Source organism: Anopheles merus, chromosome 3L, assembly GCF_017562075.2.
Source record: "Anopheles merus strain MAF chromosome 3L, AmerM5.1, whole genome shotgun sequence".
Taxonomy (NCBI): Eukaryota; Metazoa; Arthropoda; class Insecta; order Diptera; family Culicidae; genus Anopheles; species Anopheles merus.
The window spans coordinates 15,921,279-15,939,258 of NC_054085.1; the positions used below are offsets into that span (position 1 = coordinate 15,921,279).

At 45.9% G+C, this 17,980-nt stretch overlaps 1 protein-coding gene across 5 annotated transcripts in view; it reads left to right on the forward strand.

The window, feature by feature from the left end:
* The window catches only part of LOC121600490, a 76,285-nt gene that overhangs the window by 38,312 nt on the left and 19,993 nt on the right, over positions 1-17,980 (forward strand). The window contains exon 1 of one of the 5 annotated variants that reach the window (XM_041929130.1): positions 11,868-12,002. The exons of 2 other annotated variants lie outside the window; for them this stretch is intronic. The gene's annotated coding sequence lies outside the window, so the exon portion shown is untranslated. 2 more of the 5 variants (XM_041929132.1, XM_041929131.1) reach the window with 2 other exon arrangements.

The following is a 17,980-nucleotide window of genomic DNA, read 5'->3' on the forward strand; positions in this document are numbered from 1 at the left end:
GGTGTTGCATTAGCTGCAACAGTTGTGTGGTTTTAATCTATTTTGGGCTCATTTTTTCAGCGCCTAAAGGTAGGCTTTGCTACTCAAAAATGGAGCGAGAGGGGAAAAAGGTTAGATTAGTTTGAATATATGAGGTATTTTACATTAATAAAAGAAAGTGCTTCAGTTGTGTAATCAATACGTGAATTACAATGAGTGTCGTTTACATCCGTTGCTATCGTCAAACCTCAAGGCGCCTATAAGTAGGCTAAACGGCTTAAATAAGATGATTATTTAATACAATAGTATTAATTTAAAAAATCGTCAATTGAACCAAAACACCTCTCGAAAGCGCTTCCGGGTGTTTCCGTTTTGCACGACCAATTTAAACGATGAATCATTCCGCCATTGTTCACCCGTACATCGAACACGTGCAGTGTGCCTTCGCACAAACACAGCTGATTGTTAGCGGAAAGAGCCCGCCCCGGAGCGACACGGTGCAACACACAGAATGCAATTATTATTCCAATTATCACCTCAACCACAAACGGCGAAACAGAGTGAGCGGCCGTACATCGATAGAACGAGCCCGGGAGAGTATATGTTGCCTCCTTCCTCGTCGTCGGGCTGGCCTCTCTGAAGCACTTTGCTGCAATGAAAATAGAGATTTGCTGCACACGGAAGCACGGGGAAACGAAGGTCGAGGAGCAGCAGCAGCAGCAGCAGCAGCAGCATCATAAACGTTTGCGTGCGACGGATCGGTGGATCCCGGTCAGCAGCGAAATCGTCCCTTTTGGCCTCAGCGTCTGCCTCGGCATGGTTAGCTGGTGACAGTTAATAATAAACTCGTTTAATTTATTCTCGCGTGGTCTCTCCATTCGATGGTCTCCCACCCAGCAGGCATCCAGTGTCCAGCCCGTGCGTCCTCCCTTCGTCGTGAGCAAAACGGTTCTGCTGCCGGCGACGTTTCGTGTATTTGAGACGGTTTTTGTGATAGTTTGCATGCATTTACAAGCGTCCAAGTTTCGTTCCTTCAGCGATCCCCTACGTGGAACTCTTGTTTCTCTAAATCTCGCCGTGCGCTCTGTGGCCTCCGATTGCCGGGCACAAGTGCTCCAGGAAATGGGAACCTACTCCCCATGTCTCTCTGTCTCTCTCTCTCTCTCTTTCATACCCTTTCCTGCTGTAAGTCTAAGCACTTCTGTACTTCTGTAGGGAAGAAAACGTGCAGTTCGTTGGTGTGCTACTACTACTGCTGTTTGTGCCCTGCCGTGAAAAGCTATTACGCTTGATTAAGCTTTGACACTGCGGTATAATTCATTCCATACGTAAACATACACACACACATGCAGACACGGCATGCAACACTGTCCGGTAGCCAAACGGGGGCTAGCCATGCTAACGGCGCGATACTGGCTAACGATGTGTAAGCAGCAGCAGCAGCAGCAGCATGACATCACAGAGACCGGAAGAGGCGACCATTTTTTATGCTAGAATCGCTTTACACTTGCAAACCCAACGGCTATCGCTTCGAGAGCGCCCGGAGGGACTTGTCGGATGTGCCAATAAGCCGCGAGGATAATTAGCCACTGATTATCGTGTGAAGCAAATGATAACAGTGTAGCTTTTATAGTAATATTTATTCTTTATTCAATAAATGCAACTATGTGTTTACAATGTAATGTAACCTTCCATGACCTAACGATCATGATTTTATGTATCAGCTTAGTCGTACAGAAACGGAAGCAATTTCTCTGATTTAATTTAACATGACACTGAAATTGTCCTGTGTAAACGGTTATTCTTGTCTTGATGATTTTCTGTCACGAGCGAAAATGAAAGCAATCATTAGGGAAATCAACTTTCAAATGAATATAAATGACTTTACCAATTTATTCATAAAAAAGAGCTTTATGTTGTCCGTATGGTTATTTTTCTGTGATGATTTGTATGATTTTTCTTCTCTACAAAATGCACAAATCACCCGGTATCATGATACAATGAATGTTCTTGATAGAAATTAAGCAAATAATTCACGGTTTAGTCTCAGCTGACGCTTGGTGGAATATTCATCAAAAACAGTAAGTTTGTAATTAATAATAATTGACTTCCTTTTGCCTGACCGCTGATTGCATATGCAATGCCAAATAACAGTGTAGAGGTAAGAGAAGCCACAATGGAGGGGAAGGGGCCACAATCTAAGGTGTCCACACTTGGTGTCAGCTTAAGCATAAAATTATACTAAATAACTCGGCAAGCCCGACCGCCCGCCCGGTTCTAATCAAAATGCAAAAATCTTGATAGACCGCGCGTCGCTGGGTATGGCGAGTCTCCACCGGCGATGGAAGGAATGCTTCAGTGGTGAACCTCGCCGTTTAATTAATTAATGCAATCGTGTTCCAATCCACTGCAGATTGGATCACGGAGAGCATGCTGGGAGAGAATGCGGTGTGGTTTATTTTTAAACCGCCACCAAGCTGGAGGGCAGAGTAGGACAATATCTGTGACCGACGGCAGATAGAATGTTGTTTACAAGCGTGCACGATTGTTGACCCACTGCAGGCCGAGAGGATATGCATCAACGCGCGTGGGACGAGCGATATTTTGAGCGATAGATGTAATCGCCAATCAATCAAATCTCGATAAACGTTTCTAATGACACTCATTCAGCGGTACACAATCTGATCTGATTGCACTGCAGCTCTGTGCATCGCAAGCAGTACTTGTTGCTTTTCCCAACACACATTCGCTTTGATAAATGAACTGTACCTCTTTGGCCTGAGCAGTTTCGGTGGTTCTGTGGGGCAAAACTTGTAATTCATGGTTATGCTTTTAATGGAGCCATTAATGCTCGCAGAAAGGTCCACTAATGGGCATGAACTTTCGAATCGTAGTTCATAAATTGTTGCTCTCCCGTTCGTTTTGTAAATAAATAAGAAAGCGTCCCGTGTGTAACCTTTTGCTAAAATCATGCTGGTAGTATTAAATGTATAACTGTTCTTGTGTGTGTTGGTAAAATCTCTGCACTATTGGTAAGCATGTTTTTTATTGTTTCGGTGAGCTGTTGTAAAAAGGGCACTTTAATCCAACTTCTTGTTGGAAAAACAGTAAGCTCTCCGTCTCGGTTGGTTGGTTGGTTAGTTGAAACCTTTCCACGCGCAAGTGTCCTCGAGCATGTTTTTGTTTATATTTTCATTCCCGATGCTAGTTATGACCCTTGTGCGCGGAGTTTGAGCACAAGGGTGGAGAAAGAAATCGCGTTCCAATCCGTGCTCGAGTTCCCACCGACAAGTGTGTACGCATGACTTTTGAATAAAAATCCACGAATCATGACGAGAATTTGATTGTAAGCAGTCCACGATCGCACAACCATTTATTACCATTCTCACCCGACTGCCGGCACTCAAGTCAGCCGGGGACGTCTCGCCTCGAAATAATTGCATACTAATTTCGGGGCGTCTAGCTGCAGGACAAATTAATAATCAGCCAACAGCAGCAGCAACGACAACGACGACCAAAAAATGCATCATTATTATTTTCTGAGATGTTGAGCACGTTAATTGAGATCGGATGAAGGGAGCAGGCAGCGGTCCGCCGTTGGTTAAATGAAAGAACTCACAAAACCAATGTGGGGGGAAATTCAACACAACCAAAAAAAAAAAACAGTCAACCACATCACGCTTCGTCGGACACCGCTTACAAATTACCAGACAGTTTGCCGACTGAGCCTGAGCGCGACTGAGTCATGGGAAATAAGCGTAGCATTCAGACAATGATGCTGTTATGGAGCTGAAAACGAGGCAAACCCCGGCACACGATGCAACAAAGTAATGGTGTGTACCGTTGATTTTAAAACTGATCTGTCACCATTAGCACACCATTGGAAGGTTGAATTTGACGAATTTGTTTCATTTTTTTTCCTGCTTGAGGAATTAATTATAATATGTATCACTGTAAACCAATGCCATCGGACACTCCTTTTTTCTTCCCCTTCGGTAGGCTGTAATTGCATCCGAATTTGCAATCCAAGTACCACTCCCTCTCGGTCGGTTCAATTGCAGTGGGAAATAAGCGTGGTTTTGTTTTTAATTCCGGTATCAAAGTGTTCGTACAGATATCTCCTGTCATGGTCGTAATCTCAGCTGTAGAATAAAATGGATGATTAAGCTGGATGAACTCATAGGCAAGTGCAGGGCTTTTATGGTCCCACATATCCATCGAACCTGTTCCAGATATATTTGATAGGTTTCGATTAAGAATCTTTAATTAATTATCAGCGCACACTACTGGCGATCGCCGTTCCTGTAATAGTCCAGGCTGGCCCCGATTCTGTTTTAATGGTCACAAACACACACACGCACATACAGGTTTATTGATAATTAAATTTGTAGTGCCCGCCACACACCACACACTACCTACATATGTTTGATATTCTGCAGCGTAAAATAACTCATTTGCCAGAAGAATTCACTCCGCATTTGCTTTCCACAGCGCGCACGTCTCTGTGCGCCCTCTGGCGGTACCTCCTGTCCTGAGCGCTTAGGCAGTAAAATCTTGCAAAACAGTCCAGTTCGATTTCCCCATGACGGTCCGGTTAGGCGTGCAATTGCCATTGCGTCGATTACCTACCAAAGATAGGGAATAAACATTCACACGGACATCCTGAAACCTTCCCAGGGGTTACTACTACTACTACTGTGCACACAGCTGCTGAAATGTTGAATTGACCGCGGCTGCTGTGTACAGTAGAACGTTGTGCAGCAACCTGAAACAGTCGTAAATGTCGTAAGCTGGCAAAGGTTAGCACCGGCGGGCGGGCGAGCGAGAGCCCCGGCATTGGTTTATTTTGATTTCGCGAGAAAGATAACAGAGGCCGGGCCAGAAAATCTGGCCAAGTTGCTGCGCTGGGCTACCGTCTCGAGGGAGCATAGGAGCATTTCCGTACCATTGGTGAGCGGTGATTTGTGGGTGCTGATCGTCGAAAATGCGGGTTGCAAAATGTGCTCACTCGTAATAATGTTGTATCAATAATGCGCAAAAAATGGGTTGCATATGCCATGCTGTTTGGAATGGGTACTCAACTCCCAACTAAACATTGAGCGATGACTGTTGATATGCTTTTCTTGTTGTGCATATTGTGGGTAACGGAGTGTTTGCTCAATACTGGTAAATAGCTATTAAGGTCTAATGATTGTCCAATTGCTAGATTTGGCACCCAGGTTAATTATTTAACAGTCTGCGTACGAACTGATATATAAGGATAGATACTGAGGACCTTACAGTATTCGTAATAAATAAGCAACACAGTGTATGTTAATTACTGACACCTAAAGAAAATGTCTTAATTTTATTATCCGCCATAAACGTCAAAGCTTTCCATCAACTCCAATGAAAAAAAAGTTGTTCTTTTAATCGCTGTTTTTAGCTTTTCCACTAAATACACCCATTCGCCAAACAGCACGGCTGCAATAATCCGTCTAACGCCAATGATCGTAAATTCAGTGCAACCCAGAAGCGCGATCGGTACGATTGGCACATTTTGCTGCACTGAACTGCATCGCAAAGGTGCGAACATTCTTTCGCAACGCAAGACCACCGTACCAGCGTCTGCGTTGCCTAACCACGAACCCATCCGGTGTTCGAGCCTCAGCGCTTGGCGGGGGTTGCTCCGGTCGAGCCCAGCTCGTAAAACATCGAGCCCACGAAAGTCGCGCGAAACCATTTGCATAAAAACGGCCGCATGTGCGCCTGTGTTTGCTTTGTTGCAAGTGAGGAGGCGTCAATGTACCGGTTCCACCGACGACGAAGTACCTGCCCACACGGTTACTCTTTTTTTTGTGACTGTCGTGCGGCAGGACGCGTGCGAGGACATGAAGGTTCATAGGAATTGCAGAGACGGTTTGCTGTGGTTTTATGCTGCTGCTATTGGATTTGTGAGCCAAAGTTTGTTTGTAACTCTCTCTCTCTCTCTCTCTCTCTCTCTCTCTCTCTCTCTCTCTCTCTCTCTCTCTCTCTCTCTCTCTCTCTTTCTCTCTCTCTCTCTTTCTCTCTCTCTCTCTTTCTCTCTCTCTCTCTTTCTCTCTCTCTCTCTCTCTCTCTTTAACAAATCCTTTACTAACTTACTTATCTGCCAACACACGGAACACCTTGTACTCAATTCCGAAGGGGACTACAACTACAACTGCAGCTCTTGTAAGAGATGTGATGGGTGCAGTCGTACCTCCCGTCTGGAATGTGGGTGGCAGTTTGGAACGCTAATGTTACGCTAACTGATGGTAAAAGTAGTCACTCCCTGTTTGTTTTGGACTGTTTTTTTTTTTCTTCTCCTGAATAATTGGGTCGTTGAACCGCTTTAACATTGGGTGGCGCATGATCGAGTCGATATATGGAGTAGAGTTGTCTGTGAAGCAACCTTCTTGCAATTCTTGCAACACCAGATAGTACAGCTTGAACCTGAAGACTGTCTGACGCCCTCTGTCAAGCCACTGGTGGGAAGAAGCAATCAATCATGAATTTTCACCATCACTTCAAGGAAGTGGCTGTTAGTTGAGCTCTTATCTTCATCCAGCATCCAATCGGAAACGTGTCAATCTCATCTGCTTTGCCACTTAGCATCAGCGTCAGCAGTCGCTGTTGTGCATTGCGTGGTGTTGCATCGCTTACCCAGCTATAATCATCTCGGGTGTTACGCTATTTTTATGCACCAGCTTTGCATTTCAATTACCTTGATGCTCTTACGCCTTCTTCGCCACCTACAACAACGTAACAACGCATATAACTTTGCGGATTATCATCAACGGTTTCGATCTCGTCTTTTTCCGGGCTTGCACATCCCATAGAAGCCTTTCTTTTGCAGTTGCCCATGCAATCCCATCTGCCAGACGGCGCTTGGTGATTTAATTCGCAAGCGATAGACTTACGCGGGAGAGCGCACTGTAAAAATACTCTCGCCCGAACCACCAAACACCCGGCATCATTTGCGAATTCACGCACGCATCACGGTACGAGATTGCACGCCGGGCAATGGACTTGTTGGATGCGCTCAAGGCTTCTGAAACGCACGAACATTCTGGGCGGTGTTGTGCATCGTTCAGGGAGATATGGGGCAGAAGCGGCGAAAGACGTGTGACGCATTCGTTGTGCTTCTACTCTATCACTACTAATCACGGAATCGTCGCCGGTGAAAGTGGGAAAATTCATACCAATCGTCTTGGAAGAGAGTACTTTAAATGGATCACTAGCGCGCTGCGCCTGCATTGAGTTTCCCGATTGATGCAATTTTCCTTTCACTATTTTTTCTCCTTCTTTCTGGCATCCAACTTGATTAGCGAGGAAAGTGAACTGCTTTTTTAAATACAATCGACCCTTCAATACTGTGTACGAGTTTCTTATTGCATTACATGTCGCATTGAATTACGCTCAAATGCACTTGTACTTGTATTATGCGTTATTCAATACCGACGCTCCTCACAGTTGCCATTTACCATCGTCCCCGGGGGATATTATTCGATTTGCACTATATCTTTGCCTGCTGCGTCTGATTTCAATCGATATGGGATCGAGTTTTGATATCGCCGGACGTATGTGACAAATGAGACATGCACAGTGTTGCATTACATCGTATTACGTTTGCATCGGGTGCAAGCAGATGCAGTTACAAGCCCCAGGGATAAATGATCCGTGTCTGATCTGATCTGAACTTAAAACAAATCAAAGAAAACAACGAATGACCATTCCAGTGATACTCACATGTAAAATATTATCTTTCTTTTAAACTTTATCTAATATTTAATTTATTTTGTTATCTTTCCAGGTAAGTTTGTGCTTCTTACTGACCAAATGAAGATTATCTTCTTCCTTAAAGGTTTTGTAAGTAAACAGTGCTTATCAATGATGCTCTCCCTTTTCAAAACGGCCCTCATGAACCTCGGACCTTTCTTTATAAGCCTTCATTGTTCCTTAGTCATTGCTCTATGTATCTTACGTTGTCGGAAACTCTGTGTCTAATTAAGAATTCTCATCTTGATGACCTAACGTTTGACCGGTCGTGTGCTGCTAAGGAGAGACCCCAAGAGTCTTCCCCCGTTTATTGTGCTCGAGAACAGCCAGGAAAAGCGAAAACACATGAAAAACGCAATCCACTCATACTGCTGCACACCACAAAGTGCAAGTACCGCACACAATCTGCCGCCTCAATCATCGCAACCGCTTGTTGCGTTTTTATTTCAATTCATAAAAAAAACAGTAATGTAACACAAATACTATGCGCTTGGCGGTGTCTTCTGTGTCGGCGCCAATCCACACTCGCGCGCACAAACGCAAGCAAAGAAAAAGGGCATCTGCGATGCAAACCAATGCATCATTCGCCATCATCAACTGCGGCACCACCGCGCCAATCAGCCAACCATCATCGGCCGGTTAATGCCGGATTGCAGTACTTCTTGAAGCTGCTGGTGCGCTCGCGCAAGAGACAGAGGATCGTCTCCACGTGCGTGTGCTAATGAATCAGTGGAGCGGTGGCGCTCTCTGGCGGAAAGTTCGGCAAGTTCTAAGCGGTTGTAATACGATCCGATGGTTGAACGCGTTTCCGACATTGTTGCTTTAGTGTCAGTGTAAATGCAGTTGATGATAGTTTGATTGCTCTTTTCATCGTGGGTTTGAATGGTTTATTTGGGCCTGCCTCTATAAAGAGACACATTTTCACGTGAAGCGGGAAATAAATGAATAAATTAAGCTTTAAAGCTCTTTTTTTATTCGTCGGGACGAATCTCATCAACAACGAAAATCATTATACAATTTGGTGCTATAAAGCTGAATAATTGACTGTGCCTGTATCTTTATCCTTTCATTCTGGTACTGTTCAACGGCTAAACCCGGGAAAGATTGATCAAAATGTAGAATCCATCGTTCGAAACTGGACGCCCTTGTCGCAAACGGCAACTGCAGTAAACACTACGTGCATACACAACGCAAAAGAAACACAACCAGAACCGTTGTTGTGCCTTTTTACCTTTCGGATGGTCAACATAATTTGTGGGCCGATGCAAAGCCGTATACCGTTTTTTCTTCTTCTTTTTTCTGATTTGACGCGTGGGTAGCAACATTTTACGCGCTGCCAAAAGACGCTGCCGTAGCCCCCACGTGGAATGGAAATTGTTTTACCTACACGCCCTCCGCTACTCTAGAACCCTTTTGCTCGCTGGAGCTTGTGAAGCTTGTCTCGTAGCCGAGCGGCAGAGCATCTTTTTGCTCGGTTGTAGTTGTTCAGTCGGTTTTTTCAGACCTTGTGGGTGGGTGGATGCGTCTGTCGAAAGGTCCGTTACGTGGATATAAACTCAAATTAACACGCCGGTACGACGACGACTACGACGACCGGTGACGGCCAGTGGGCAACAGTTTACAACGCACGCTCGCTCGTTTTATGATAATTTATGATAAGGGGTCAATGCACATTTGCTGCAGCCAACGCGCGCCAACGCTATTGATGGGTGAACCCCGCCATGTCTGCTTTTACTCAGGGACGGAACACAGAACGAACGTACAGGAGTCGACGCAAAGTGCATCTCTTCCGGTTGTGGGCCGGCTCTTGTGGCCATTCCTGCCCGCGTCTGGAGCGGAGGGTGTGTTGCGACACGATAAGGCAGGAACTGGTTTGCATGAATCAATGCCACGGCTTTGTTGGCTGGCTGGCTGGTGTTGTGTTTACATTGGGCTCTAAGTCATCGCGTGTTACTTTTATTTCGCTGTGGTTCTTCTTCACATGCTACTTGTCTAGACAGACAGCGGTAGTGTGCCGTTGGGTTTGAAAATGGTAAAATGTTGATCCATGTTGGAATATAGGTTAGCGTTGCTTTCATTTTTTTCCAGATTGTTGTTCAAGGAATAGTCTTCTTTAAGTCCTTTTTAATGTTATTGCTCTTGACGTAAGGTATTTGTGAATAATTAACCAATCGAACCTACACAATTCTGACTTTAGAACTACACCAATCGATATAACCCAATTTAGAAAAAGTGTGTTGTTAAAAAACGCAAATCGGAAGTAAAACCAATTAAATTCTTGTTGTCTCATATTTTTATTCATTATTCTACCAGGCAAGCAACCGGTTTTAAACCCTTGTTAAGCAGAACTCATTTGAATATGTCCAAGCCTTTCGCCGACCCATTTGTGGACCACATCCTTAATGGTCCCCATTTTCGTTGGGTTTCCTTTCAATAAATGCTCCCCTACCCGCGATCTACCGGGGCGAGCAATGTAAATGAGCTGCTAGAATATGCTGCTCCTTCCTTCGGACCGTAATATCCGTCCCCGAAATAGCATCGTTTTTTGAGCATAACGGACACCAATATTATCCAATTTCCGTTCGATTTGCGTTGCCATTCAAAAGTTATTCAATTAAACCACTCAAAGGGCCTTTGTCAATGGCACAGTTTAATTAAACAGAAATTGCAACAGAAACAGACGCCCGCCGCGCGCTTGCTAAAATGGGCAATGTTAACAGGAAATTCAGCAATTTTGGTATTCAAAATATTATTGCAACAAAAAACCAATATCTTCCTCTTTGCCGGACCATTTACAACACTGGGGGTTTTTGCTGTTCATTCATACATTCACCAGTGGACATACGGAGAGAAGGCCGGTGTGTGTGTGTGTCCATTTAATCAGCGTCCTCACACAACCATTTCCCGTCCGTAGCGGTGGAGTGCGATGATGATGGTCCGTTTTTATTTACGTTTAACCACGGCAAAACGAACGTGTTCATTATCGTTTCGGTTTCCCACCGGGGAGGCAGACAAGCAGCAAGGCAGACCGGGATTGACAATTTTCCACGTCGGTTACATTGTCCGCGCTGGGATAAATGTATGTATAGCCGAGTGGCCGCGCGAGCGGTGCGCGTAAACAAAACGGCAAAGTTATTTGTTTGAAATGTCATACCACCTCAATCTGCTAATCGCGCAACTTTGTGCACGGCAGTGTTCCGTTTTCTTTCTGTTTTCTAATGTTTTTATTTGCTGTCCGGTTTGTGTCTGTCTCTTCGATAGAAGGGTGGGGAAAACGGAAAACATAAACAACGAAAAACACGAACTCCCGTTTTGTGCCTCAAGTGCAGCACGAAGGTCTTGTCTTGAAGCGTGCGGAGATGAAGGGAAGTTTCGAGCCCTTTTTGTTTTGTTTATGCTACGCTGTCATTTATCTTAGTGAGTGTGTTGGAGCAGCAAAGTGGCCCGTTTTGATTGGTTTCACAGACAAAAGCATGTGCTACTTAATGTGATTTCTGTAACTTGCAATTTTTTTTATTATTATTTTTTGTATGGGACTTGTACAACAAATAATAAAATCATTAAAACCTCACGAACTTATCGGTCAACCTACTTCCTTAAGTCACGCCAAGAGACACTTAAATCTGCTCCGCAATCTGCCCCGGCAAGAGAGGAGGCTGCCCGTTGAGCTGGGGGTTTTTCCTCTTCTTCAACATTTAGCAGAGAGTCTGAAAATGTCGTCTACGCTCTACCGTACTGCTCCACCGAGCGAGAGCCAGATTGAGAAAGGGAGAGCAACCGTCCCACCACATTAGATTTGTCGGCGTTTTGTGGCGCGTTTGAGAGAGAGAGCGCGCAGTCAGCCCTTCAGACAGCGAGAGAAGGAGCCATCGGCGCGAGCATGAGCGAATTGTGCGTGCACTTTGTTGTGATCACCGTTGACAGATCGTGCCAAGACGCGGACTGCAGCGGATCGCGAAGTCAATCCGCGCTCGCAAGCGTGTTTCGCGACAACAGCGTTTTTTTTGCTGTTTGTTTTGTTCGTTTCGCGTTTCGGTTGCCCTTTCGCGGGTATATACCGTAGCCTGACAACGGGCAGTGCAAACATCCGATTTTCTCAAGACACGGAAAGTGCTCCTATGAAAGGGAGAAACAGTGTTTTTTTTAGTGTGCTAGTGTACTTCACCGGTGTACTAAGCGTGAGACACGAAACAGTGGTACGTGTGCGTGCGTAAAGTTCGATATCGCGGCGTGGTTACCTGCTGGTGGGTTACTCTGGTGGCCACTTTGTTATCAGTGACGCTCGGTTCGAAGAGAAGGCACGCAGCAGCATCGATTAGAGCGGTATCGCAATGTTCGGTCAGTTGGCGCCTACTGTTCCTGTCTGCCTGCCTGAGCAGAGCCTGCTGCATCTTATCAACTAAGCTGTCGTTGGCTTTGGATCAACACCACCGCCGGCGACTGCTGCTGTCAGTGTGGTCCGCGCTGCCTAATGCCCGTGTAGTGTGATTGTGAAGTTCGATAGCTGAAATCTTGAGCATTTTGTGTGGTGAAGAAGTCGTACAAATATTTCGAAAGAAATATAAGAAAGGTTCTGAACAGTGCGGTCTACCAACTAGTTCCTGTTCCAGTCCAGCGAGCGAATAAAACTTTCACGTGCAAAACGACCTTTTTGGGAGTATGAAGTCTCCCATCCCCCACTTATCAGTGTGTGAATTGAAAACGAAAGTTGTACGTCACGATCGTATATTGACACGTTCCCGGGGAACGCTTGATCACCAGCAACAGCAGCACATCATCTCCTCTCCACCTTTTTTTGTCTGTTGCAACGAGCCGAAGATGTCGCCTCTAGGCGCGGAGTGCATCTAATTATAGTACCCCCGGGTGTGCTGCGGAGTCACTCTCGCCGCGCGCACAGCCATGCCGACGACTTGCGAGTCATCCGGACACATCGGCGCCTGTCGTCTTCAGACGCACTATCATACGGGAAAGATCGGAAAAATCACCACCAAGTGTGTGTGTGTGTCTGTGTGTTGTGCGTACAACGCTGACCGTCGCAAAACAGCTCGAGCGGCTTCTTGGCGGCGAAGAATCACTGCGATTGTGCCAGATATCCAGATACTCGGGACGGTGGTGGAGAGATTCGTTGCCACTGTTTGCCGCCCCGTGATCAAAACATGCACAGCAGAGAAGGAGGATGCCTTCACAGCAAACCGACCGACCGACCGACCGGGCCCATGTTCCACTTGAGCGGTTGTTGTCGCGTGCGTGCCAAGATTAATCGCACACTGCCGCAACAGACGCTTTCTTCCTACCCCTTGCGGTGGTCCTTTGTTGGGGCGTTGCGGAGGCTTGGCTCAATGACCCCAAAAACCGATCAATCACGGCGGAAGTCTAACCGCCTGGTTTTGCCCTCTCTTGCTTTTGGCATAGATGAAAGTGATGCAAGTGATACGGTAATGTTATGGATATCTGGTTAGCTGCCAACGGGCCAACTCCAGACTTTGCCATGTCTTCAATTCTGGGAGCTCCTTAATCTGTAAAGTAGCTGCCACCACACCAGACCGAGGTGGTGGTGACGGTAGTTTCGAGTGGATTAATGTTATCGTCCTTCAGATCGATTAAGAAGTAAAAAAGAAAACAAAAATAATCTGAAAGTGATCAACGATCTCTCACGATATTTTTGCAGAATTTCGCAATGTCTGCTGGGTCTGCTGGTCGTAGTAGTAACCCATTGGCCCACTGCCATGCTCTCGTGGTGGCTTTATTGGTCACCCGCCTCTGATCCCTCTTGTGATCTGTAGACACCTTTTGCCCCTCCAAACAACTTCTCGAAACGGCTCTGTGTGTTGGTGCTGCTTGTCGTCGGAGTTTGCTGGATCCAGGAGGTACCATCAGCAGCAGCAGCAGCAAAACCTTGCAAAAAAAGAGTGTGACTGGTGTCAATTAATTTTGATTTATTACGTATTCGCATATTGTCTGTCTCTGAAGCTTACCTGAGGTGTACTCCCGTTCAGCAGCAGGGAGTGTAGATCCCTTGGTCAGAAGTTGGGGGGTACGATGCACGGCAGTATTTAGCAAAATCGTGAGCACGCTGATGCCACTTGCAGCGCGATGTGTTGCAGATTGAAATTCGTCAGAACCAATTTTGCGATGTTTTCGCAAGGTACCGTACCGAGGTACCGATCGTTTCTCTGCCTTCGAGAAAGACCTCATTTGTGTGCTGGAACATCCACATTGCAGCGACCGTCTCCCGGCATTTGCTGAGGCATCGATCGACCCTTTCCTCCCCAGCTCCATTCAGCGTGATGTTGTTGCATCGTCTAGCGAAACACCTCGGTCGTGCAGTTTAGCGGATCGTCCGCTTCACAGAACATCATTCCCATCGCTTTTATTTTTTATTTTTTGGAGCGGAATGCAGATCGTGCTTTAAATTTGGTGCGCTTCAAATCACACGCACACAACACAGCAAGATCATTGGCCCTCGCCGAGATTGGCAAACATAATCGCCACATTAAGCGGGGAAGAATGTGGAATCAATCGATCGGTGGGGGGGGGGTCGTTGGTCGACGTGGGTCTGTTTACATACCGGCTAAAACCCATCTGTCAAATTGTTATTTTGCAAACGGGGTGCGTCCTCAGAGCATCATTACAACGGCGATCGTGTTGTGTACATGCCGTGATCTCGATCGGGAGAATGCTTCCGATCGATGAATAGAAGGTAAACGATGCGACGAGTGATTGCGAAATTGCTCACCTTGTTTCGGTGTGGCTGATTTTGTTGTTTGCTCTTTGTGTTGTGTTCTTCACAGTGCTTGAGGAACAAGAATAATAGTTTGTTTGTGTGTAGGGGTTTGGTATGCAACTCCAAACACGCGGTCCATATTTTGCCACTGGCAATTAATTTCCCTTTGGAATGATTTGAAATAGCCAGAGAGATTTATTCCATCAATAAAAACGGAGGAGATGCATATTTTGAAACAATTTCCTTGCGTTTCTCACTAAAAACCAAACCAAGTTTAGCTTCCTGGTTCAAATGCCATCACACGTTGTCATTCATTTCGAGGCATTTGCCATCTTTGGCTGCAGGGGCTATTTGTGAAAGGAACGTTGACTTCTTGGTAATATATTTCTATTCCTGCGATCGTTAACGTTCCGCTGGGAAATACCTTTGTCTTTCCCATTTTTACGACCAAAGCAGTAAAAGTGTTGGATTGACATTTGATTAATTCGTTTAATGACGACTTTTTTGCTGCCGTATTTTTGGAATGTACATTGTTTCGGGTAGGTGGATTCTGTTGAAAGAACTGCCAACTGTCATTGCATAAGGCTATAATTCAAATGTTTTCTTATTGTTGCAGCTAGACACAAGGGAGACATCTTTGGAATGTTGATCCTCTACCGTGCATTCTTTGCCTCAATGTCATTCTTAATCGTTTACAAATCGAACACTAAGAGGTGCATTCAGAGCTATCTCCACCTCAGTTTACATGACACGAGTGAAGCATGGTAATCTGACACCATTATAATAACGACAAGCACTCGGAGGAGCTGCTTCACGCAAACAAGAGCATCCCAAACATGGTAACACTCCTCTGTACGCCGCAGACACCTTTCATGGGGAGGGGAAGGTAATGAAAATTTACGGCACGATAAATTTCTGGACAAACGCTTTCAACCAGGAAAATGGTGCATTCCACCCCAAAAACAGATTTCAGTATACAGTCTTTTTTTTTTGGCCCATGCCCCGATGCGTCACTGGGGCGAAAATTTGTGGGTCGCGCGTGTTCGTGTCTAAATGAGCTCTGATGTCCCGGTGACGAGGTTGGCGTTTGCAGAAAGACTCCGAGCGTGCGCCTGTGTCGGTGCGTTGAAGCAGGCGCGTTAAGTCTGTCCGCCTCCGAGAAAGTGTGATCACCACATCCACCATAAGTTGCAGCTCGTCCAGCCTACGACTCGCTATGCGCGCGTGTGGGTCGATTTTCGCCGTGTGTCCAAATGTGTCAAATGTGACAACTTCAACCCGAAGGCCACCACCACCAGACTTCGTGGTGCTATTATCAATTTGACGTTTTGAAAGAAACGCGCCGTCGCCTGGATGAGGGCGGTGAAGGTGCATACGTGTAAATGGTGTTTACTTGCCCGAACTCTTCCTCACAGAGGTCATCCCGGCATCATCGTCCTAGGGTTGGAAGCGTCCAAGGTACGCGGCTCTTAAAGACGCACAATCAGCAATTAGCTGAAGCAGTGCCGTTAGATCCTGCCGCTCCAGGAAGAGTATCGCTGGTCGGTGTGTCCACGTCGGTGGTCGTCCGGCTTGTAATTGCGAGCTAATCAAATACACGATGTTGTACATTTGCACGAATGTTTGAACCCTGCGATGAACCTTACGGGTTTACGAAAAATACAACAAAAAAAGTTATGAAAACACATGATTGAGCACATTTTTTTGGAGGAGACGTGTGGCTTCCCTAATTGTATGGGATTGGCACGCATTTATCAGCGTTTTGATTATTCAATTCATGAAATTCCTTGCGATGTTTTTCGGCCTCTCCCATGCCGTTGTTGCTGTCCGGGTTGTACGCAAATCCAATGTCTTTATAATCACAGCCCTGGCTTTGGTGGCTTTCAGTGATTTCCTTATAGTGATCGCATGCAAAATGGCACAAGCAAACGATGGCGGCCGTATGTAGATGCTGTTACTGTCTCGACGTTTACCTACCGTGTCTGAGCGATGGTTCGGTGTCTGGTACGTTTATCAACATTTGAATAATCCTTAATGGAATCTACTTAACTGCACTCTCCACTTACCGTTATTAAAATGTGTCGTAAATAAGGATATGAGCGTTCGATCGGTCGAACAAGGCCTGAGTCTACTGAATAAAGTACCGTGAAAAAAAAATACGAAACATTCCACGCTCTGGCACGCAACCTGCTCAACAGAAGAAACCATAAACGAGCACAAGGTCGATCTTACACTTTGTTGTGGCCTGTTCCCGAATGCACTGGGACCGTCGTGACCTAGAGAGTAGTAGCCAGCTATTGGCATTGGTATCAACATTGACAGCCTTAAAAAAGTACCCTCTAGGCTTTTAGCTAGATATCAATTTCCCTATCAATTACTTCTTGTGGAAGGTAAACACGAAGCACGCAAAATTATTTACATACCACCACCAAACGAACTGCTTTCAACTTCTGAGTGCCTTTCCTTATCAGCATTTCTTTTAAAGAACCCGGCTGAAGATGTAAGTTAAGGTTCTTTCGTAGCACATCGGTTTTTTCCCCTATGACAACTGCGACTAATTGCGACCAAGCCGTGCTCTGACTCTCTGTGTCCCGATTTACCGATAAGGAAAGGTCACGGAACCCGGACAGCGAGACGTATTGCCGCCAACGGAGCAAGTCTCTGAACTTCCCGACCTGGGTAGGTCTTACGCATGTTCCCACCTCACGCTGGAAGGATTGACGTTGTTGTCAGTGTGTTGTGGTTGTGCTTAGCTTTGAAGCTGATAAGCGACAGCTTGTGTAATGTTGCCCTAGCTCGCCAATGTTGTCTCTGACATGTCAAACGGGTGAACTAAAACAACGTGCTTAGAAGACACATAACGATGTTAATGTGCAGCTGGCAGACAAAGAATTGCTGTCTAGATGATCATCATTGATAGAAATAGCGATACATCAGTATTGGTGGCTTTTTTTGCAAAGTTAGTGCAAACGGTTGCACTGTTAGTGTGCGCTCTGGGCGTATGCCAAAGAATAGTTTTGTTTTTGCACATCATTTTGCAAACCTGTAAGATGTAAATCTCACCAAAAATCTCCCAAACCAAATCCCCCAAAGCAATTGGGGGACTGTTTGTTGCTAGTCTCTCCAGTTTTGTCACGGGAGCATGATGAAAGGAAGGGAGGAGAGCACAAAACCTGTCATTCGTAAGATGGTCATCGCAGCGTGGCCACCGCACTGTGCTGAACTCATGTCATCCGTCGAACCTCCTCCTCCCATCGCCGGCAGGGAAGGTTATGAGTAATTTTGATTGCCTTTTTCCTGCTCTCCTACCAGTGGAACCAGTTTCTGGCGATGCCCACTTTTGACGTAAGCGGTTTGGTGGCCGCGCACCATCCAAAAGACATGCGAAATTTGGACCTAACCGGCATCGAAAAAAGTCGTAGTAGTTGTAGCCAAAACCCCGCAGGGAAGTTGGGCAAACACTGGCCATGTGTTGGCAAACGGGGACCAACTGTTCCT